Source organism: Leucopleurus acutus (genome assembly GCF_964270905.1).
Source record: "Leucopleurus acutus genome assembly, chromosome: 8".
NCBI lineage: Eukaryota > Metazoa > Chordata > Mammalia > Artiodactyla > Delphinidae > Leucopleurus > Leucopleurus acutus.
In genome coordinates this window covers 63553869-63576943 of record NC_139151.1, presented here as the reverse complement: position 1 = coordinate 63576943, position 23075 = coordinate 63553869, and the positions used below count along the sequence as shown (strand labels likewise).

At 38.2% G+C, this 23075-nt stretch overlaps 1 protein-coding gene across 3 annotated transcripts in view; it reads left to right on the top strand.

Moving 5' to 3' along the window:
* The window catches only part of DENND5A (DENN domain containing 5A), a 108289-nt gene that overhangs the window by 16059 nt on the left and 69155 nt on the right, over positions 1-23075 (top strand). The gene's annotated exons all lie outside the window — the stretch shown is intronic.

Here is a 23075-nt window from a genome sequence, read left to right as displayed (position 1 = left end):
AAGTTAATACATTAAATGGCTTGGAATAGTGCCTGGCACATGATGAGTATCCATTAAATGTTTGCTATTGCTAACATTTTTATTCTTTGCATCACTTAATTTTCTATATAATTTTGACATTGTTGGGAAGTGGAAATGGGGTAATAGTACTACATACATTATCTCATTTGGGCCTGTTAGCAACCATATGAGAGAAGTTTTATTTTTCCCATTTTATGGACGAGGAAACTGAGGCACAACACAATTTGCCTGAGGTTATACAGCTAATATACAGAAAGGCTGGGGTTCGAACTCAAATCTGTCAGAATCTGGAGTTTATGCTTTAAAAAAAAAGTAAAACTTTACTAAGGAAACAAACACAGTAAAGTACACGTCAAAGTGTACACTGTGATATATTTTCACAAACTGAGCACACCCATGTTGCCAGAACCCCAGAATCCTTCCTTGTGCTTCTTCCAGTCCGTAATTGCCCTTCCACCCACCAAAGGTAACCACTGTTCTGACTTCTAACAGCATCAATTAGTTTTGCCTGTCTTTGTACTTTATATAAATGTAACCATACACTATGTGCTCTTTTGTGTCTGGATTTTTTTTTGCACAACATTATGTCTGAGAGGTTCATTCATACTGTTATATGCAGTTTTAGATTGATCATTCTCACTGCTGTGTTTCCTTTTGTGTTAACTACTCAATAATTTCTCTCTCAATTCCACTGTTGTTGACACTTGGATAGTGTCTAGATTTTGAATGTTAACAATAGTGATAAGTTATGAACATTTCCTGTATGTGCCCTTTTTGTGAACGTGCACTTTGTCTTGTTGAGTATATACCTAGGAGTGGAGTTGCTGGGTCATAGGTTTATGTTCAGCTTTAGTAGATACTGCTGTGCTGTTTTCCACAGTAGCTGGATCAATTTACATTCTCAATTGCAGTGCATGAGAGTGTAGGTTGCTCCCTATCCTTACCAACACTCAGCATTTTCCTTCCTTTTCATTTTAGCTATTCTAGCGGTTATGTAGTGGTATTGCATTACTTAAATTTGCATTTTCTGGATGACTGATGAAGTTGAGTACCTCTCAAAGGTTTATCCGTTATTTGTATATCCTCTTTATGGAAGTATCCAAGTCTTTTGCCATTTTTCTTTTAGGTGGTCTTTTTTTTCCTTATTGATTTAATGGAATCTTTATATGTTTCTAGGTATGTTTCTTGTTTCAGTTATATGTATTGCAAGTTATCTTCTTGTGATCTGTGTATTTCCTTTTCATTCTCTTCACGGTGACTTTTAAAGAACAGAAATTTTTAGTTATAATATAATCCATTTTATCAGTTTTCTCTCTTTATGTTTCATGCATCTTGTATTCTGTTTAAGATATCTTTGCTATTGCAGGGTCACAAAGATGTTCTGTTTCCTTCTAAAGCTTTTATTGTTTTACCTTTCACATTTAGATCTGAAATCCCAGAGCTAACTCTCTTAAGCACTATGCTATAACACAATTCTGTACTGCCTGAAAAAGCTCCCCCATCTCTGTGTGTGTGTGTGTGTGTGTGTGTGTGTGTCTGCGTGCACAGGCGCACACCATTTATCAGCATTCTGTAGAGTGAAAGAGAAACATGTCCATTGCTCTCACAGCTGGGCCTAAAGTACAACAAGGCTTTGAAATGACCAATAACAGTGCTTTTAATACACATTTAGTAAAACAAATGTTAGTCATTGTTCTTTTTTAAAAAAAATTATTTATTTAATTTATTTTTGGCTGCATTGGGTCTTTGTTGCTGTGCACGGGCTTTCTCTAGTTGTGGCGAGTGGGGGCTACTCTTCGTTGCGGCACGCAGGCTTCTCATTGCAGTGGCTTCTCTTGTTGCGGAGCACGGGCTCTAGGCACGCAGGCTTCGGTAGTTGTAGCTCATGGGCTCTAGAGCGCAGGCTCAGTAGTTGTGGAGCACTGACTTACTTGTTCCACAGCATGTGGGATCTTCCTGGACCAGGACTTGAACCTGTGTCCCCTGCATTGGCAGGTGGATTCTTTTTTTTTTTTTTTCTTTCAGGTGGATTCTTAACCAGTGCGCCACAAGGGAAGCCCAGTCATTGTTCTTTGATTTAGTACCAATTGGTAAAATTTTAGTAGTTTACGAAACTCTGTAAAAAAAAAAAAAGGTTGTTAGTATAAAAGGCCTTAAGGGTGAAGATAATTCTCTTCTGTTATTAAGGGTAACCTGACAGGAGGTTCCCAGATTCTTAAATCTTGGCACTCTGGCAAAGAAGACTGTTGGGTGCTTCCTTGTGAGCTGTGGTTTGAAATTTGAATTTAGGGACATTTTAATGTTTTTGGTACAGCCACGTTTCCTGCTCTGGGTTCTGCTTTGGTACTTATTCTGTGAAGCAGATAAATGCTGTCACTTTCATGCAGTAGAGGCTTCCTTTTGGGGAAGCATTTGGGAATTTCCAGGGCATTTCTGTGTCTTGTTTTCATGGTTGAAGATTTAGATGTGATTCTTGCATGTATGGCTATTTTTTTGCCTCTTGTGCTCCATACAAGTATGTCCCATATGCTTTACACATATTTACACACTCAGTCCTCTCAATACGCCTATGAAATAGGTATTATTATCCCTGCATTACAGGTGAGGAAACTGAGATTTATAGAAGAGAGACCTTAGGCAGATTACTTAAAATTCAACAAGACATGGAACTAGTATTTGAATTTAGATTTGCTGTCATTAAAGTCCTGTTTCTTCCACTATTATAGTATCTATATCACAGGATATACAGCAGTACCTTCCTAGCTTCATCTGGATGAGAGGCCCATTCAGATTTCTGAGGCCTGTCTGCCTGGAGGACGAAATACAAGTTTACTCAAGTGTGTTCATGAATTCCAGGAGGGGTTGGTTTTGAATGATAATTTTTAAAAATTAATTAATTAACTTTTGGCTGTGTTGGGTCTTTGTTGCTGTGCATGGGCTTTCTCTCGTTGTGGTGAGTGGGCTTCTCATTGCGGTGGCTTCTCTTGTTGGGAGCACGGGCTCTAGGGTGTGCAGGCTTCAGTGGTTGTGGCACATGGGCTCAGTAGTTGTGGCTCGCGGGCTCTAGAACGCAGGCTCAGTAGTTGTGGTGCACGGGCTTAGTTGCTTCGCAACATGTGAGATCTTCCTGGACCAGGGCTCGAACCTGTGTCCCCTGCATTGGCAGGCGGATTCTTAACCACTGCGCCATCAAGAAAGTCCCTTGAATGATAAATTTTTATGTCTCTTTAGCACTTAGCGGCATAGAGTTGTGTGCTACACAGTAGGAACTCAATGAAGATTAATGGATAAATTGCTTGAGTATGGAATAATGTAGTAATGTCACAGAATGGGTGAATGTGGGGTAGACAGGGTCTCTATCTGGTGGCTGAGTGGAGAAAACATCAGTCTGTGCTTATATTTATAGCTTGGATTTGTTGAGAGGGTGTGATTATGATGTTAGGTTTTTTTTTTTTCTTTTTTTTTTTTTTTGCGGTATGCGGGCCTCTCACTGTTGTGGCCTCTCCCGTTGCGGAGCACAGGCTCCGGACGCGCAGGCTCAGCGGCCATGGCTCATGGGCCCAGCCGCTCCGCGGCATGTGGGATCCTCCCGGACCGGGGCGCGAACCCGTGTCCCCTGCATTGGCAGGCGGACTCTCAACCACTGCACCACCAGGGAAGCCCATGATGTTAGGTTTTGGATGAATTGTTTTGATTAAATGTCTTGCACAATGCGTAAATATCTGTGGGTTGATATGTTGATGAATTTTGGGGATATTTTCACCTTGGGAGACAATTAAAATTTTTGGCTCGACACATTTTCTTCCCTCTCTGTGGTAGCAGAAGTGTATTCATTTTCAAAATTCTTCTTTAGCGTCATTTGGAATAGGTTGGCTGGTTTGGTTTTTGCTGCTGTGGTAAGAAGAACTGTGTTATAATTACCATCTCTGCTTCCTCTAACAGTTTTATGGATTTGCTTTGAAGAACCCTAAAAAAGAAGAAACCTTTATTGTGATAAATAGTTCTTCCAGAAGGATGTTTTATACTGGGTGATACTCTAAATGTGAAATCCCAAATAACCACATTTGAAAAAAATATCTCCAAGACTGAAATGGCCCCAGAAGCTCCCCCCCTCCATTGTCATGGTAAATTATCAATAGATTGGCAAGGATAGAACTGAATTGGTGAGAGACTGAAACCTGAGATCATTAAGCATTTACATAGGAGCATTTAATTCCTCTGAATGAATTCAAGTCTCCTGACCCAGACAAATTACACCCCAGAGTTCTGAAAGAATTTTGGTATGATTATCATTTAGTCACTGTCAATAACCTGTAAGGAATCATAGAATTACCACAAAAGACATATTTTCAAGTCTGAGAAGAAGGTAAGAGCTCGACATATTCAGAATCTAGAATGGTTTATTAAGGATGTAGTATGAGGATTTAGAAGAGGAAACTGTGATTATTAGGAGCCAACACGGGCCCGCTAGGAATATGTTAGTGACTTAACTAACCACATTTTCTTTATTAAGGGAGTAGACTAGTAGAAAAGGGGAATACTGTCAGCTACCATTTTTTTTTTTTACTTTTAATTTTATATTGGAGTATAGCTGATTAACAATGTTGTGATAATTTCAGGTGCACAGCTAAGTGACTCAGCCGTACATATACATGTATCCATTCTCCCCCAGACTCCCCTCCCATCCAGGCTGCCACGCACTTCCCTTGTGGTCCATTGGTTAAGAATCTGCCTTCCAGTGCAGGGGACGCGGGTTCGAACGCTGGTTGGAGAACTAAGATTCCCATGTGCTGCAGTGCAACTAAGCCTTCGTGCTGCAGCTAAGACCCGAAACAGCCAAAAATAATAAATAAGTAAATATTAAAAAAAAAAAAGAGTAAGGTAGCTTAACTCTTTAAAAAAACCCCAAAAAACATTGAGCAGAGTTCCCTGTGCTGTACAGTAAGTCCTTGTTGGTTATCCTTTTTAAATATAGTTGTTCATGTCAATCCCAACCTCCCTAACTATCCTTTCTCTCCACCCTTGGCCTCCCCCACCCCCCATAACCATAAATTCATTCTCTTAAGTCTGTGAATCTGTTTCTGTTTTGTAAGTACGTTCATTTGTATCATTTCTTTTTAGATTCTGCATATAAACTATATCATACGATATTTCTCTTTGTCTGACTTTCACTCAGTATGACAATCTCAGTATGACAGTTTCATGAATATGGTAGCTCATGTTGGTAAATGAGCTACCATTTTTTGATTCAAGAATGTTTTGAAGGGAATGATTAGGATATAGTTGGGAATAAGAGATTTGAGCTGTATGATGAAACAGGTGATGCAGGGAGTTCCCTGGCAGTCCAGTGGTTAGGACTTGGCGCTTTCACTGCCATGGCCCTGGGTTCAGTCCCTGGTCGGGGAAGTAAGATCCCGCAAGCTGCGTAGCGTGGCAAAAAAAAAACCCAAGGGGGGAAAAGAAGAAACAGGTAATGTATAAGTGTAGAAGGGAGGTATGACTTAATAGCAACACAAAAATGTAAGGCTTGTAGTTGGCTGCAAGTTGGATTTATGGCAAAAGTGTGGTTTGGTTGACAAAAAGTTGTGGTTTTAGCTTTCATTAATAGATATTGTTGAAAGAGCGAGTGGATAGTGCTTTTTTTTTGTTTGTTTGTTTGTTTGTTTTTGATAGTGCTATTTTAAACGATATTAGACCACACCTAGGTAGAGTACTGATTTCAGTTCTAGGATCTAGGGTAGTGAGGGACCTGAAAATATCATATGAACTACATTCAAAGGAGCAGATTTGTTTTTTGACCAGTATATAGCTCTGACAGTAGCTCCCACAGAAGAGCTCCAGAAAAACTTGGAGATGGAGAAACAGCAGCATTGTTGGACTGCCATAGATTTTGATAGCACTCACTTGAATAAATGTAAATTTTGGCTAAGCAGGCAAAGAAGGGTATGAAGGTCATTCTAGGCAGAGAATAGCATCTACAAAAAGAGTAAACGCATGAAAAAGCATGCCATATTTGAGGAACTACAAGTGAGTTAGTACAGATAGTGTGTAAAGGGGAAGAGGAGGGTGGTAGGAGGTGAGACTGGGGAAATTGGCAGGTGCCTTATATGAAGGTGGAGAAACTGGAATCCGGGTGGATAAAAGTGAATGGCATAAGTCTTGATTGTATATTGAACCAGGCCTAGAATTCCAGGCTTTCTTGTGTCATTTCAAGAGCTCTCTCCCTCTTCCTTTTCTTTAGGTATGTTGTTTTACATTTACTTTAAAATAATCAGGGCATGACCTATGGTTATGAAAGGATTCTAAATAATCATACAAGACTATCTTTTACATTCTATAGCAAGCTAAAAAAACTGAAGAAAAGCTGTGACCTACAAGCAGTAGGTTCAGCTGTTAACTTTCCTAGTTATCAGTGCCAGATAATCGTTTTAACTTTTAGAGACAGACAGCTTATATTCTAGGTCATGCTAAAATCAAGAACTCTTTCTGCTTTTCCATGCTATTTGCTTAAAAGAGGGTTCTTTCTTTGCCTAGTTCAAATGATAGTTGGTTGAATGAACAGTTGCAGTTGTAGTGATCCAGCAGTTAACAGCTGTGCCAAATAGAAAATATGTTTATCAAGACCTTGTGGTAACTTTGCGTGTGACTGCGGTGTTTGTAGCTTATTGTTCCACTGACGGCAGGGTTGAATTTCAGCATGGGAAGCAGGTTTCTGAGGCCTTTCTGCTTGTTCCTTAGTCAGGGCTCTCTCTATCCAGGGTTGATATCCAGTCTGTATACTATATGTGTATGGCTAGCATTTGTCCTGATTGGTTGGTGCCCACATTGTACTGATTGTTAAATAATTTGAGAATCATGTCTAACTCTAACCATCCCTCTTTCCTGATCTTATGCCAGACCTGAAGTTTCTGTAATTTGTTTGTGGTTTATTCATACAGAGAAATTGCCTCTTTTTCTCCTCATGCTCTTAAACAATTTTATTAAAAAAATTCCTGGAAACAATTTTTTTTTTAATTATTAAAGGCCGTTATGTAGTATTTTCCTTTAAGTCCACTCATTGATTGGAAAGCTAGGTTCAAACATTAGGAGACAATTAAGGAAATTTGAACACTGACTAAGGATTCTTTTGGTCAAATTTTTCTAGGTGTATTAATAGTATTACGGTTATGTTAAAAGAAAAAAAAGGTCTTGTTTTTTAGAGACACATGCCGAAATATTGTAGATAAAATATGTCAAGATTTGCTTTAAAATAATTTGGTATGGGGGTGTACAGATATAAAGTAACATTGGACATGCTTTGATATTTGTTGAAACTGGATGATGGATACACGGTAATTCATTGTACTTTTCATAATAAAGAGTTAGAAAAAGCTTATGTATTTTAACCACCCCCACATTTATAAAATTATAATTGGATTTTAAAAAATTCTCAAAGGTACATTATTGGCAATTATAACTTCTGATTGCCTTGCAATAATTAGAAGTACAACTTGGGGTTAATATGGGTATACCTGATTTTATTGCACTTCCTTTTATTGGGCTTCACAGATATTGCATTTTTACAGGTTGAAGGTTTGTGGCCACCTTGCATGGAGCAAGTCTGTCAGCTCCATTTTCCCAACAGCATTTACTCACTTCATATCTCTGTGTCACATTTTGGTAATTCTGGCAATATTTTAAACTTTTTCATTATTATTGTATTTGCTCTGGTGATCTGTAATTAATGATCTTTGATGTTATTATTGCAAAAAAGATTGACTTGCTGAAGGCTTCAATGATGGTTAGCATTTTTTAGAATGAAGTATTTTTAATTAAGATATGTTGGAGACTTCCCTGGTGGTCTAATGGTTAAGACTCTGCACTCCCAGTTCAGGGGGCCCAGGTTCGATCCCTGATCAGGGAACTAGATCCCACATGCCGCAACTAAGAGCCTGCATGCCACAACTAAAAGATCCCACACATGGCAAGGAAGGTCCCTTGTGCCGCAGCTAAGACCCTGCACAGCCAAATAAATAAATAAATCAAGAAAAAAAGATATGTACATTGTTTTTTTTAGAAATAATACTATTGCACACTTACTAGACTACAGTGTAGTGTAAACATAACTTTTATATGCATAGGGAAACCAAAAAATTTGTGTGACTCACTCTTGCTGTATTGTGATATTTGCTTTATTGCGGTGGTCTGGAACCAAACCCATGATATCTCTCAGGTATGTCTGTACTTCCAGCCAAAGGCAAAGAAATTTGACCTTTTAGTTTATATAATATTTTTATATAGTATAGCTTTTTGAAGTATTAAAAATGATGCCCCCCGGCTTCCCTGGTGGTGCAGTGGTTGAGAGTCTGCCTGCCAGTGCAGGGTACACGGGTTTGAGCCCTGGCCCGGTAGGATCCCGCATGCTGCGGAACAACTAAGCCCATGCACCACAACTACTTAGCCTGCGCTCTAGAGCCCGCAAGCCACAGCTACTGAAGGCCGCGTGCCTAGAGCCCTTGCTTTGCAACAGGAAAGGCCACCACGATGAGAAGCCCGTGTGCCGCAACGAGGAGCAGCCTCCACTCGCCGCAATTAGAGAGGGCCCGTGTGCAGCAACAAAGACCCAACTCAGCCATAAAGGAAGAAAGGCTTTATGGGCTTCTAGTTGGGAGCTATTGGCTCTAAAAATTTTGATCAACCTTTTTTGTATTTACACTTCTTAACCCAATTGTAATTAATATTGTAATTGGGAATTTTTTCTTTTCCTATGTATGTTGCTTTAATGGTTAGATTGTATTCCAGTGTCTTAATATACCAAACTATTTCTTGTTGTTAAGCATTTGCTTTTCTTCTTTTTCTTGCAGTTGTTAATAGCTCTACTATGAGAAATAGCTTTTTAAAAAAATGCTATTTGAGTGCTATTTTAGTGGGTCCTTTTTTTTTTTTCCCCCTGGTGCCTTTTGGGTGGTATTTTAGCGGATTTAGCAGGTCAAAGGGTATGGATATTTTTTTCTTTTTACAGCTTTTGTGATGTCGTGCTAGTTTGGTTGAGCTTCTTTCAAAGGTGTCACTTAGTGTGTTGGAACCATTTCAGTGTTTAATTCTCTGACTGCTATACCAAAGTTTTAAGGCAAATTAACAGTCTGGAAAAAAGGATAAATTTGGTTCTATTCAGAAGAACTGAGCTTTCATTGGGAACAGGGGGAAGGATGGGAATGTATTAACTAAATTTTGCCTTCAGTGAAGTCAGTTTAAGATACTGCCATTTAGCTCAATTAGAGAGTTAGCTGCATAATAAAGGTGGCATTTGAATGAAGTCTTGAAGGATAGGAACAACTTAGACTTGATGTGAGTGGGGCAGGTAAAAGATAGATGAGCAGGGAGCTATGGGGAATGTTTAGGCAATGTCGAGTCATCCTGTTTGGCCATAACATATGCTATTTACAGCATGGTAGTGGAAGCTAGGATTAAAGAGTTAGAGGAACAAGTAAAATAAACAAGAATATGCCAGACAGACTGTGTGAAAAATAATAGTGGGGGGAAAAAAAGAGAAATGATGGTATTTGACTGTAATAGCTTGAAGACTATCAGCTGCCACTATTGCTTCTATAAATAACTTGCAGGAAAATTGCTACCCTGTTAGTCATTCTGCTAGGGTCCTCATTTTAGCAGACCTATGATTTTCTAGGAAAAGTAGGATCAGTGTTTGTAGGGTTGTTGATCTAAATGGAACTGATTAATTTTCATAGTCTATCCAGATAAGAGAATATGAGAGATGTAGAAGACAATGGACATTGAGAAGGTGGATAGAAAAAAACTGACATAGCGTTTACTCCTTGGGCTTTTTCTAAGAAGCTTTTCATCTAAAGCTTTGGCAACAGTGGTGGCTTTTAGTCTTGGTTTTCTTCCCGGGGCTGATAGAAAGCCCTAGCCTCATGAGTTCATGTTCCTCTTACTAAGCTCAGTTACTGGCAGGTTGGGCCCCCAGTTTAACCTCATTTTTTACTCTCTGTGGATCCCTAGTACCAAGAGAAGGCTCTGAGGGGCCGTCTTTGTCCTAACTGCTAAAGGGTATGGCAACTTGGAGATTGATGGTGCTTGGTGCAGTGAAAGGATCCAGGAGATTTGGGTTGCTTTAGTTGGGGAGGAACCCCTATTATGACCTGTGGCTTGAGGATACTATTTTGTATCACAGTAGAGAACTTGGGGTTTTATGGCTTTTTAGCCTTCTGATGAAGATTACTTACTCTTACACCAAGATTTTACTTCTTGACTGCTCTAAATTTTTAAGTTCTAAGAGACATGCACTCTAGTGTACTATGTGTAAAGAACATTGGATGGGGTGTCTGGAGGGGTTTCTAATCCCATTTTGCCTTATACCCATTGGTGACTTATTATCTCTGAGCCAGTTTCCTTATCTGTAAAATCCCTCTGAGGGTTGTGGTGAAGCTTAATAAAATAATATACTATGTGAAAATGTTTTCAGTGAATTTCAGATAGTATATATATTTTTTCATTTTTTGCATTCAAGGTTTCTTATCCTATATAATGCCAAGAGTAGAGGAAATGTGCAAGAGTAATGTGTGGATAATTGTGGAAAGTTTGGATTCATGAAATTGACCTTTTGAGGAGGAATGCTTTTCATTTTCTAAGACTTAAAGAAGATATAGAGAAAACTCTGACAGTGAGGGCTTTAAGGAAAAGATCTGTATTTTCCTCTTTGGAAATCTTTGCAAAAACACAGAGAAAGTGGGTATTGGGTGAGCAGAAATCTGAGAAGGAGGAAATTATCTTGAAATTTTATTTGTGAGGAGATAAATAAAATTTATCTTTAAATTTGTGCTTTACTCACTTGTGGCAATCTGGGAAGGGAGAACAATGCTGACTCAAGTTGGAAACTAAATCTAGAGCCTTGGTAGATTTTTCACTATAAGGTAGTACTGGATTATGAATTTCAAATACTTTTTCCTCCCAAGAGGGCTTTTAGTAACAAGGCAGGGAGTGATGGTTATTCTCCTTTTTGCTATCAATGAATAATGTAGCTATGCAAATCCCTCTGTAGGTGATGAGTCAGGACTCCTACAGTTGTTTTGGCTTTGAGTTAAAGTTTTGTTCATTTCAGTTTTCAAGTACTGTGTTAATATTTTATAACTATTTTAATACATGTTTCTTTGGTTTAAAAGAACTATGTGATTAATATTAGTCTTCTAGTATTCACCTTTAAATTGGTGCATATAAATAGGAAGAGTTTTTTTTTAGTCCTTGTACTTTAATATTGTTAAGATATCTAAATTTTGCAGTATAGAAATTAGGAATTAAATTAGTATTCTAAATCCTAGTTTAAAAAAAAATCTCTACTAGCTTGAGAGAATTGTGCCATTAAGTTATGCATATTTTTTAGTGTAATCTCTTTATCTTGAGATCATACGTGCTCAAGGTAGGCAATATAGAAAGTAGATAAAAGCATAAAGAAAAAAATAGCAATCACCCATAGTCCAGCCTTCTAGAAGTAACATAACCATGTTTAATATTTTGTGTATTTCTTTCCATAATTTTTTCTGTGTTGAATTACTTAAAAATATATTGTAATGCACCCCAGTGTTCATAGCAGCACTGTTTACAATAGCCAAGACATGGAGGCAATGTAAATGTCCATTGACAGAAAAATGGTTAAAAAAGATGTGGTATATACACACAATGGAATCATAGCCATAAAAAAGAATGAAACAATGCCATTTGCAGCAACATGGATGGACATAGAGATTATCATACTAGGTGAAGTCAGTCAGACAAGGAAAGACATAGTCATACAATGGGCTTCCCTGGTGGCACAGTGGTTAAGAATCTGCCTGCCAATGCAGGGGATATGGGTTTGAGTCCTGGTCTGGGAAGATCTTACATGCTGCAGAGCAACGAAGCCCAAGTGCCACAACAACTGAGCCTGCGCTCTAGAGCCCGCAAGACACAACTACTAAGCCCACGTGCCTAGAGCCCATGCTCCACAACAAGAGGAGCCACTGCAATGAGAAGCCCGCACACTGCAACGAAGAGTAGCCTGTGCTCGCTGCAACTAGAGAAAGCCTGCATGCAGCAACAAAGCCCCAATGCAGCCAAAAATAAATAAATAAAAATTTTAAAAAAGAAATACCATGATATCACTTATATGTGGAATCTTAAAAAATGATACAAATGAACTTAATTACAAAACAGAAATGGACTCCTAGACATAGAAAACAAACTTATGGTTACCAAAGGGGAAAAGGTGGGGGTGGGGGGAGGGATAAATTGGGAATTTGGGATTAACAGATACACACTACTATGTATAAAATAAACAACAAAGACTTACTGTATAGCACAGGGAACTATATTCAATATCTTGTAATAACCTATAATGGAAAAGAATCTGAAAAAGTATGTATATGTGTAGATATACATAACAGTCACTTTGCTGTATACCTGAAACATTGTAAATCAACTATACTTCAGTAAAAAATATATATTATAAGCAAACTATCATTTTTTTGCAATTTATGGGAAATCTATGTTATAGGTACTTATCTATATTTTTTGCTTCTTTTAATGTTCTTCTGATTTAAAATTTTTATATGATTTTTCTTATCATGTCATTTTATTTTTTGAGGTAGGTAGGACAGAAATCACAAAATTAAATAAAATACCATTATCTTCAGTATGTCTTAAGCTCTGTAGGGTAAGGTATCAAGTTTCATCTGAAATCACATTCACAAGGCTTCTTGAGGGCTTTAACTGTGCCTCTGTTTCCTTTCCTTTTATTTGTACATGATCATATCTAGTTAGGAAAACTGTGTTAATCTTCATTACTCTCTATATTTCTTCTCTGAGATTTGCAACATCTGAGAGATTCTTTTTGTTATAGGAGTATGTTGTGGTTTGACCCTTGGGTGAAACCTGTAATGGATACTTTGAAGCAGTGGCTTATGGTAGTTTTTGGTTCACAGATCCCTTTGAGAATCTTACACAAACTATGGATCCTTGCTCTAGCTCAATCTGGATCATTTGAAATCTTGGCTTGCTAGGCCTATTGCACAGCTAGTACCTTAGGTTGTCCCTTTATCTTGGAGTTATACTTTGTGATACTTCTCTTGTGATAGATCCAGTTTGCTGCACATCCCATATATACATCTTTCTTGGTTAATTTTAGTTTTGGCAGAGACCTTTTAAATTTCCACAAGCTTGTTGTTGTTTGTCTTTTTATTTTTTTTTAAAACAACTTTATTGAGATATAATTTACATACCATGAAGTCCATATCCCCCCACTGTAGGCAACTACAAATGTATTTTCTGTCTTTGATTTGCTTATTCTGGACATTTTGTTTAAATGGGATATAATTTTAAAAATCTTTTAAATAAACTGTTTTAGAATAGATTTACATTTATAGAAAAGTTGTGAAGATAGTGCAGGAAGTTCCTATATACCCCACATGCAGTTTCCCCAATAGTAGTATCTTAACATTCAATATGGTACATTTGTCACAATTAGTGAGCCAATATTGATACATTATTATAATTAAAGTGTGGGTCTGTTTTCATCCACTGTGCTGGATTGTTGGAGTGTACTTGCGAATTTGGGAATTCATGCCCTTCATTTCTGGGAAATTTTATTGAATTATTTTGTTGATAAGAACTTCCCCTTTATTTTCTCTGTTCTCTCTTTATGGGATTCTATTATTTGGATATTAGACTTAGTGGACTGACTCCATACTTCATTCATATTTTCTTAGTTTTTGCATAACTCTCTTTCTGTCCAGTATTCCCCATTCAGGATACCATATTATAAATAGTCGTTATGTTTGTTTAGGCTTCTTTTAGCTGTAATCTTTTCTCAGGCTTGTTTTCTTTTTGATGACTTCGGCAGTTTTGAAGAATATTGGTCAGCTGTTTTGTAGAATGTCCCTCAATCGGGATGTGTGTGATGTTTTTCTTCATGATTAGACCGGGGTTATGGTTTTTTGAGAGGAAGACTACAGAGGTAAAGTGTCATTTTCATCATATTATATCAGGAATACATACATACTCTCAACATGACTTATCATTGTTCATGTTTATCTTGATCTCCTGATAGTGTTTGTCAGATTTTTCCAATGTTTGTCAGATTTGGTAGCGTTTGTCAGATTTTTCCTATGAGCAGCCCATCCTTAAGGAGTGGGGAGTTATTTTCCACCTCATGATCTCTGGCTATGCATTACATCTAAGAATAATGCACCAAGGGGCTTCCCTGGTGGCGCAGTGGTTAAGAGTCTGCCTGCCAATGCAGGGGACACGGGTTCAAGCCCTGGTCTGGGAAGATCCCACATGCTGCAGAGCAACCAAGCCCGTGGGCCACAACTACTGAGCCCACGTGCCACAGCTACTGAAGCCTGCGCACCTAGAGCCGGTGCTCTGCAACAAGAGAAGCCATGACAATGAGAAGCCCGCGCACCGCAACGAAGACCCAACACAGCCATAAATAAATAAATTAGTTAATTAAAAAAATAAATTAAAAAAAAATAATGCACCAAGAAGCTGATTGGGATCTCTGTGTTCATAGGTGGGATTTGGTTACTGAGAGGTTCACTATGGAATGATTTGGCTATGTAGTTTTTCCCCTGTACCATCAGTATCTCTAGGTCTTTTTTCTTGTGCTGGTCGGGTTTACATAAAATGCTCCTTCAGGTCTCTGCCTTGAGGGCATAATCCTAGCTGCTAACTTTCTGAGAGCCAAGTAGTGGAAGAGCACTGAGGGTCTCAATGTTCAGTATGTAAATCTTCTCTTATTTCCCTATTTTTAGAATGATACCCTTGCTCTCAGCTATGTCTGTGGCTTCTCAGCTGTTAATGCTTGATAACTGTACAATCCCAAGTATAGACACCCATTCTTATTATTATTATTTTTAATTTATTTTTTTTGGCTGCAGTGTGCGGCATGTGGGATCTTAGTTCCCCAACCAGGGATTGAACCCATGCCCTCTGCAATGGGAGCGTGGAGTCTTAACCACTGGACTGCTAGGGAAGTCCCTTCTTTTTTTATTTTTAATTGAGATATAATTGACATATAGCAATGTATTGTTTTAGGTGTACAACAATGATATATGTATATATTGTGAAATGATTACATAATGTCTAGTTAATATCTATCACCATAGCTATAAGTTTTTTTTTTTCTTGTGATGAGAACTTTTAAGATTTACTCTCTTAGCAGCTTTTAGATATACAATACAGTATTGTTAACTATAGTCACCATGCTGTACATTACAGCCCCAAGACTTATTTATCTTATAACTGGAAGTTTGTAGCTTTTGACCACCATCACCCATTTGCCCTCCCCACTCATTCTTTTATTTATCCATTGTAAAGAATAAACTTTGTTTTCTTCTTGAATGGAGGAGGCCAGATGGAGTGAAAAATGTATGGGGTGGGGTGGGGTGGGCTGGGTGGTCCAGCTGGTTCAAAATTGAGATATAATTCATGTAACATAAATGTGGCATTTTGAAGTGTACACTTCAGTGGTTTTTAGTGTATTCACTGTGTTGTGCAGCCATCACACTATCTAGTTCCAGAACATTTCCATCATCCCAAAAGGAAACTGCATACCTATTAGCAGTTAGTCCCCTGGCAACCACTTTTTGTTTCTGTAAATATGCCTATTCTGGGCATTTCATATACATGAAATTATACAGCATGTGGCCTTTTGTGTCTGGCTTCTTTAACTTAGCATAATGTCTTCAAGGTTCATTTGTGTTGCGGGATGTAACAGTACTTCATTTCTTTTTATGGCTGAATAATGTTCCATTGTGTAGTTACACAACATTTTGTTTATTCATGAGCTGATGCCAGCTGGTTCTTAAATAGACTTTCAATCAATTCTTCTGTTTTTAGCCCCATCATAATCCCTACTTCATAAGTACCTGATGCTACAAGTTCCTGAGCTTTTTGGAGGTTATGTTGTATCTCAGTTTTCTCAAGTCTACTGTCAGTAATGATTCATCCAACTGCTTCCCAGCTTCTAAAATTTTGTTGCTATTATCTTCACTTTCATTCTATAGGTTTATGCTTCCCCACCCCTACTACTGTTTTAGTGGGATTTTGGGAAGAGACAGGCAGTAGAGGGAGAACTAATGCATGCCTAGAGCTCACAATTTGAAAGGTAGAATTTCCACGCTTGGTCAGACTGTAGGCCCAGCAGTCATTAAGTCATGGAATGATCGAGCTGGAAAAACCTTTACGGATCACCAACTAGTTCTCTGCTTCTTAATCTTTCAGTTGAGGAAAGTGAGACCCACAAAACTCAGTAAGTTGTTTAGGATCATACAATTAGTAGCCAAGGTGGGACCTTGACCCTCTCTCCTCCCTTCCAGGCTAGTTGTTTACACTTAATTTAGGCTGCTTATTTTAAAATTTGGTATTGAGGAGAGCATGGGGACCATCGCTCATATTTGTCCTCTGCTATTTCTTACTTAGAGATTCCAGTCCAGTGGGTTTGCCTAAGCCCAGTTTTCCGGAGGGCCCAGCTTATAGAGAAAAGTGCCTGTGTATACACACGTAAAGCCTCTGGGAGCCCTCACTCTATTTAGAACAGTATGTGTTTTTCCATCTCACAGGACTAGGGTCGTTAAACTGGTCTGATAGACCGTGAATTTGAGAGCTTTTTGCTTTCCCCACTAAACACAGCAAATTACATATCTTAGTTCAAGATGTTAGCTCAACAAATGTGTGCCCTGCAGGGTATTCAGCTGGGCTGAAAGGGAGGCAGTGTCTACACTTGATGTCTTGCTACCAAAGTTCTGTCTTAGCTATGGTTTGGAGCAGTCATCTCTGGATAGGTTCTCAAATCTCAGTCTCTTGTTAAAATCAGGTACATGAGAAGTTCAGCCATTTTAGGAATACTAAGTTCATGAGTTGGACTAGGTGTAGTGCCTGGATGATATCAAGCAGGAGGCAAAGCATCAATAAAAGTAGTGGCTGTATACACAAATCTAAAGTTATCTGACAAAGAAAATATGTTGAGAAAGAAAGTGAACAAATCTTCCTCAGGGGAACACATAGGAGTAACAGATGGTTTCTATTGCTCTTTCATTGAAAAGCCTGGTAAATAGCTTTCCTGGGTTAGATAGTGCCTTAGAAGAGGCCTTGTGGCTTGTCCAAGGTGGGGGCAGCTCACTATCTACATTCTGGATATTTGTTTGTAAGTGTCTGACTCCTGAGCACCACAGTCATCTTGGTGATGTGGGCCAAGGTATAGGCTGTCTCTTCAAGGAGCAGTTTACCTTCTTCACTTTATGCTGCAGGAGCTGTGAATTTACCTCGATTGTATGTGTACAAGAGAGGAAGAAGACAGTGATGAGGGCAGTGTAAGATGGCTTTCTTTAGCTACCAGAACTCTGCTTGCTAGTCTTACTGTGTGTTTTAAAGCTGTCTCTATTTAAAAAGTGCTGATATTAATGAAGTAGTCATCTAAAAGTAATAACAAGGTTAATTTAGTTAAAAATTTGCATTCCCTTCTCTTACTACATTGTGCCCTCTTAGTCAAAGATGGCAGAAGATGATCTCTGACTTGTACAGGGGATCAGAAATTATCTAGAAGACAAGCAGAATTGAAATGCTGGGGCAACAAATGAATTGAAGATAAAACCAGCTGGTTTTCAATGTGAACTGAAAACCCAAGTATGAGTTGGTAGTAATACTATTCTGATGTGCAGTCAGTTTCGGAAACGTTTGTAACAGGAGAAATACAGTGATGTCTTTTAATGCAGGAAGGAAATTGATTATAGCATGAGTAGCACTGAATTGATGGCCAGTGACACTAACGGGATCAATTGTAGGACATCCCAGGATGCCAGTATGCAAAGGATAGCATAATAACCTGGTTATATCCATTCCCAGAGGAAAAAATTTCATCATTCTTGCTGTAGATAATGTGAACTAGACCTTGTAGGATTGCTGTTGATGTGGTGAGGTGAGGCAGTTTATGTGACACTTCTGTCTTGGGCCTGGAGAGAGGGATAGTTAAGCTGCCTTCAGAGAGCTCTGTCCAAGGTATAGCTTTGAATGCTTCAATTGTGTTGCCTGCAGCCTCTGCTTTAAAACTTTGGCAGGTTGTTAAAAACATTAAAACACTTTTTAAAAATTAAAAATATACTTTTTAAATACATTAAACTTTTTATTTGACATAATTGTAGTTTCATAAGCTGTTGTAAGAAATAATACAGGGAGATTACCCTGTACTCTTTACCCAATGGTAACATCTTAAAAAACTATAGTATACTGTCACAACCAGGATACTGACATTGATATAGTCAAGATACAGAATAGTTCCATCACCACAAGAATTCTTAGGGTTGCCTTTTTATAGCCACCCTCCCCCCATCCCTGACCTTTGGCAACCACTAACCTGTTCGTTTCTATAATTTTGTCATTTCAAGAATGTTATATAAATGGAATCATACAGCATGTAACCTATTGGGATGGGCTCTTCTTACTCTTGTAGTGCAGGTCTGCAGCAATGAATTCTCTTAGTTTTGCTTTACTTGCAGTTGTTTTAATTTTGCCTTCATTTTTGAAGGATTTTTGTTTGTTTATAGAATTCTAGGTTGACAAGGCCTTCTTTTTTCTTTTTTTTTAGTGCTTGTAAGGTGTTGTTCCGTGTCTTCTAATCTCCATTGTTTCTGTTAAAAAGGCAGTAGTAATTTCAATAATTTTTTCTTCTTTAATGTATTTTTTTTTCCTCTGGCTCCATTCAAGATTTTCTCCTTAAAATTTTTTCTCTCTTTTTTTTCAAAAATTTGACTGCATATGATTTTCTTGGTATTTATCCTGCTTGGGATTCAGCTGAGCTTCTTGACTCTGTAAATTTATATCTTTTACCAGATTGGGAAAATTTTGATCATTATTTCTTCAAATATTCTTTTTTGCCTCATTTGCTCTCCTTTCCTTTGGGGCTCCAATTATATGTATGTTAGACTTGCTGCCCCACATAACTTTGGGTCCCCCCCACCCCTGACTCCCTTTCTCTCACTAATCTTTTTTCTCTCTGTTCTTCAGATTGGTTATTTTTTGGTTGACCTGTTTTTAAGTTCATTAACTCTTCTGCATCTCCAATCTGCTGTTAAGCCCATCCACTTAATTATAGTGTCTATTTCGTTGTTCTGTCTTTTCATTCATTATGAACATTGCTGTTTTAAATCCTTGTCTGCTAATCCCAATATTTGGATCAATGCAAAGTCGTTTACTTTTGATTGACTCTTCTCTTGAGAATGGGTCATGTTTTTCTGTTTTTTTATATGCTGAACAATTTTAGATTGTGTCCTTGACATTATGTACGATATGTTGTAGAGACTCTGGATTCTGTCACCTTCCTCCAAAAACATTGAATTTTGTTTGTTCTGTTTCCCAGCAGTGAGCGGCCGCTTAAATCTCAGTTCAGTTCTGTTAGCCCTAACCTAGCTGCTTGGGATCTGTTCCATGCACGCATGGTTCAGGGATCAGCCAGAGATTTGAGCAGCGTTTATACACAGAGTTAGGGGCACCCCCTCTCTGGCTCTCTCTGGAATTTCCTTCCCTTGCTTCCCAGCTGTTGTGGTTGCCTTTAAATTCTGTCCTCCGGTTCCTTAAACTAGTATAACTATGGATTTTTATCCGAATTTTAGCCACCTCTCATGGCATAGACTGGGACCTGCCTAGCCAAAAGCCATGAAAAGGGGACATTTATCCAGTGTTGTTACCTTTTTCTAAGAGTTGACCCTCCATCTGCGTTCATAATCTGCCTGCTTTTCATTTCTAGTACCTTCAGGTAGTTGTTTTTTATATTTTGTCCGGAGTTCATAGTTATCTGCCAGAGAGTTGGTCTCGCTGGAAGCAGAACTTCCATCAAACTAGATATAAATTATTCTGTTGACAAAGTCAGTTTTTGTTGTTTTTTGTGTGTTTTGTTTCAGTTTCACAGATATTTATATTATCCTCCCTATCTCCTCCAAGGGACCAGATATAAAAAATGTCCTTAGCTCTTTTTTTCTTTAATATTTATTTAATTTATTTATTTGGTTGTGCAGGCCCTTAGTTGCAGCATGTGTGCTCCTTAGTTGTGGCTGGCGGGCTCCTTAGTTGTGGCATGCGAGCTCTTAGTTGCGGCATGCATGTGGGATCTAGTTCCCTGACCAGGGATTGAACTCAGGCCCCCTGCATTGAGAGCGTGGAATCTTAACCACTGCGCCACCAGGGAAGTCCGTTTTTTTTTTTTTTAACTTCAAATTTTATGTAAAACTCCTTTAGTGTATCCAAACTCTGATTACTGATAGGTTTAGAAATTGAAATATTCATTTTATTTGGTATATCTAACCCAAGATGTAGATATAACAGATGTGTCCCATAAACAGTTTCCCAGGAAATGATGGTTACTTTTATTGTGCTTGAATCTAAGCTAGCACTGTGATCTGGAGAAGCTTTGTGTGGTTCAACATAAACCAGGTTGAGATTTAACCATATTGGGTCTTTCTCAGGTAGCTCTTTGGGTACCTACCTTTTCATATCTGCTCTACCATTTAAAAACACAGATGTAATAAATTTAATATAAATGTACAACTTGGAGATCTTGTTGAACATTTTCTGATGACCTTACAGAGGACTTCAGACAGAAGTTTTGAGGATATGTTTTTTCTTTTTTAACTTGTTGACATGTATGTATGAAACAATCAACATAGGTGTCTCATGATAAGAAAGGAGAAAATAATGGTTTTAATTTGGGTCATCATCAACCTAGAAAGCAGTTATTTAGTAGTATGTGTATTTTATTTTAGATTGTATGAAAACCTGCCCATTTAGGTTAACCTTTAAGTGGTCAAAATATTTCTGCCCAAATTAGGATAAACATTTGGAGCTGTGGTTTTTAACTTTTTCGAGTCATGAGATCCTTTGAGATCTGATAGGAATTGTGTTCTCTCCCCAGAAAAATGCAAATGTCTTCATACAAAAATTTGTAAATTATTTCAGAGAGTTTAGGGGTTCCTTTGAAGCTTCTCAGCATAAGCATCCCTCATTCAGGGTTATTCAAATCAAGCTAGTACCAACAGGCTAATAGCAATACAAATATCAGTTTGTTTCTGGCCTGGCCAGAGCAGAACAAGTAAACAAAGAACCTATTAGAAGTCCTTATAAGGCATGCAGGCTTTAAAAAAAATCTGTCGTGATTTTATCTGAACTGTACTTTCCAGGGAGCAAATTCACAAAGACAGACTGATACCTAGTTGACTAATTTTTAAGTTGCCGTTAGAAATGGGCCTTAGTTTTGATATTCAGACCTGCTGACATTTGTGTTGGGCAAATAATTAGTTGTTGTTTCTAGGACAATAGGACAGTAGTTGTTGTGATGTCATATTCCTGATATTGTCTGAATTTCCAAAGGTCTAAATAATTGAGGATTTATGGGACCTGTGACACATGTGTAGGTTTCAGGAGGTGGGGCTATGTAGATGTTCCTGAGGCAATAAGTCTCCATTGCTTATTCTCAAAAAACTCAGCCCTCAGTAAATGATGAGAGATTGAATTGTTTTAACAAAAAGATTTTAGGTTTGTGATCTCCTTCCTCTATTACTTTCTGACACTTCATAGGGTGATTATAATGAACAACGATTATTCTCAGGGCCTTCATACCTCTTCTTTATACATCTTCTTTCCCCTTGCAGTGAAAAGACTATGTTCCTGCTACTGGTCCAGTCTAATACACAGAAGGACTTTTGTCTGAGATTGGCACTCTCTTCTGTGCCTTTACTCAGAACCTGACTCTTTAACAAGACTTCTTTACTCAGCTTGTTTAAAGAAGGAGCAGGAGGTGGAGAGGTAGTGGTGGGGACAGAGGATCTGAAGGCCAGTTCTCCCTGTGATTCATAGCTTCCCCCACCTCTTTGTCTACACTCCAGGTCAGCTCATCATGTTCACTTCTGGCTCCATTCTACATCTCACTGGTTGTTTAAAATTCTCCCCCTAAATAGTCCCCTGTTCCATCCTTTGAATGCTCTTCATGTCTTAGGGGGCACCTTGTAGCCATCTTAGGAAAACATCTTACTCTAAAGACTTCCATATAGGACATTGCTAACTGCCGTGATTCCTGTATATGTTCAAATATTTCGTGGTTTTTACTGAGGGGATTTTCTAGCCTACTAAGGAAGAAATGAGCAAACTGACAATTAAAAATAAAGAAGCTTAGGAGGAAGAAATAGTTATCTTCTCTCAGAACTGAATGCAGTTTAAAAATACATTCTGAGAATGTCAGACTGTAGACAAGATCTTATGTCAGCAGCTTGTTGTTTAATTACTTTCTACAGTGAGTGCAGGCTTGCCATGGGTGGGCTCTTTGCACTCTTTGCAGGTGTTAGTGAAAACTCTGAGACTAGCTCAACGTAGCTGTAGGGCTTTGTTGCTACTGGTATTACCAGCTGCTGGCTGATTTTGCCAGTTTTATTTAGTGAAGATTATGAAATGTATTTTGAGAGATGAAATTTGCTAGAAAAGAGTTTCAGAAAAATCAATTTGGAAGAAGGGATTAGAAATTAGAGGAATTGAGTTGTGGAACTTGCTTTACTAACAGAAAGAAGGTTGGGTCAGAAGTTGAAAATTATGAATGAGTGGGCTTCTGATAATGATGGTGGACAAAACCTGAGATAAAATGGAAGTGAAGGTTTTAATTGTTAAAAGCAATAACTCTCTGACTGGAATCATTATTAGTTTCTGGAACAGGTGCCTTAGAAGTAATATAATATAAACTCTGTTTTAAACTTTCAAGGTGCCTCTGGGATGATTTAGAGTGAAGGACTATCTGACTTTAGGTTCATCCCAGTCTTGTGTTGGTGAGGAGTGCATCTTCCTTAATAATCACCAGCCCCTTTGGGTTCTAAGCCAACTTATAAAAACTTTAGTTGGAACAGAATGTATTCTATCAACTAGAGCCTGTGAACAGGATCCTGTGCAAGTGTGCTCTGAATGGATAGACCACATAAGCTTGAGCCTCCCAGATAATAACCTTCCTGGGAAATTGTTATTTGTGTATGTTATTTTTCCTATACGTTTAA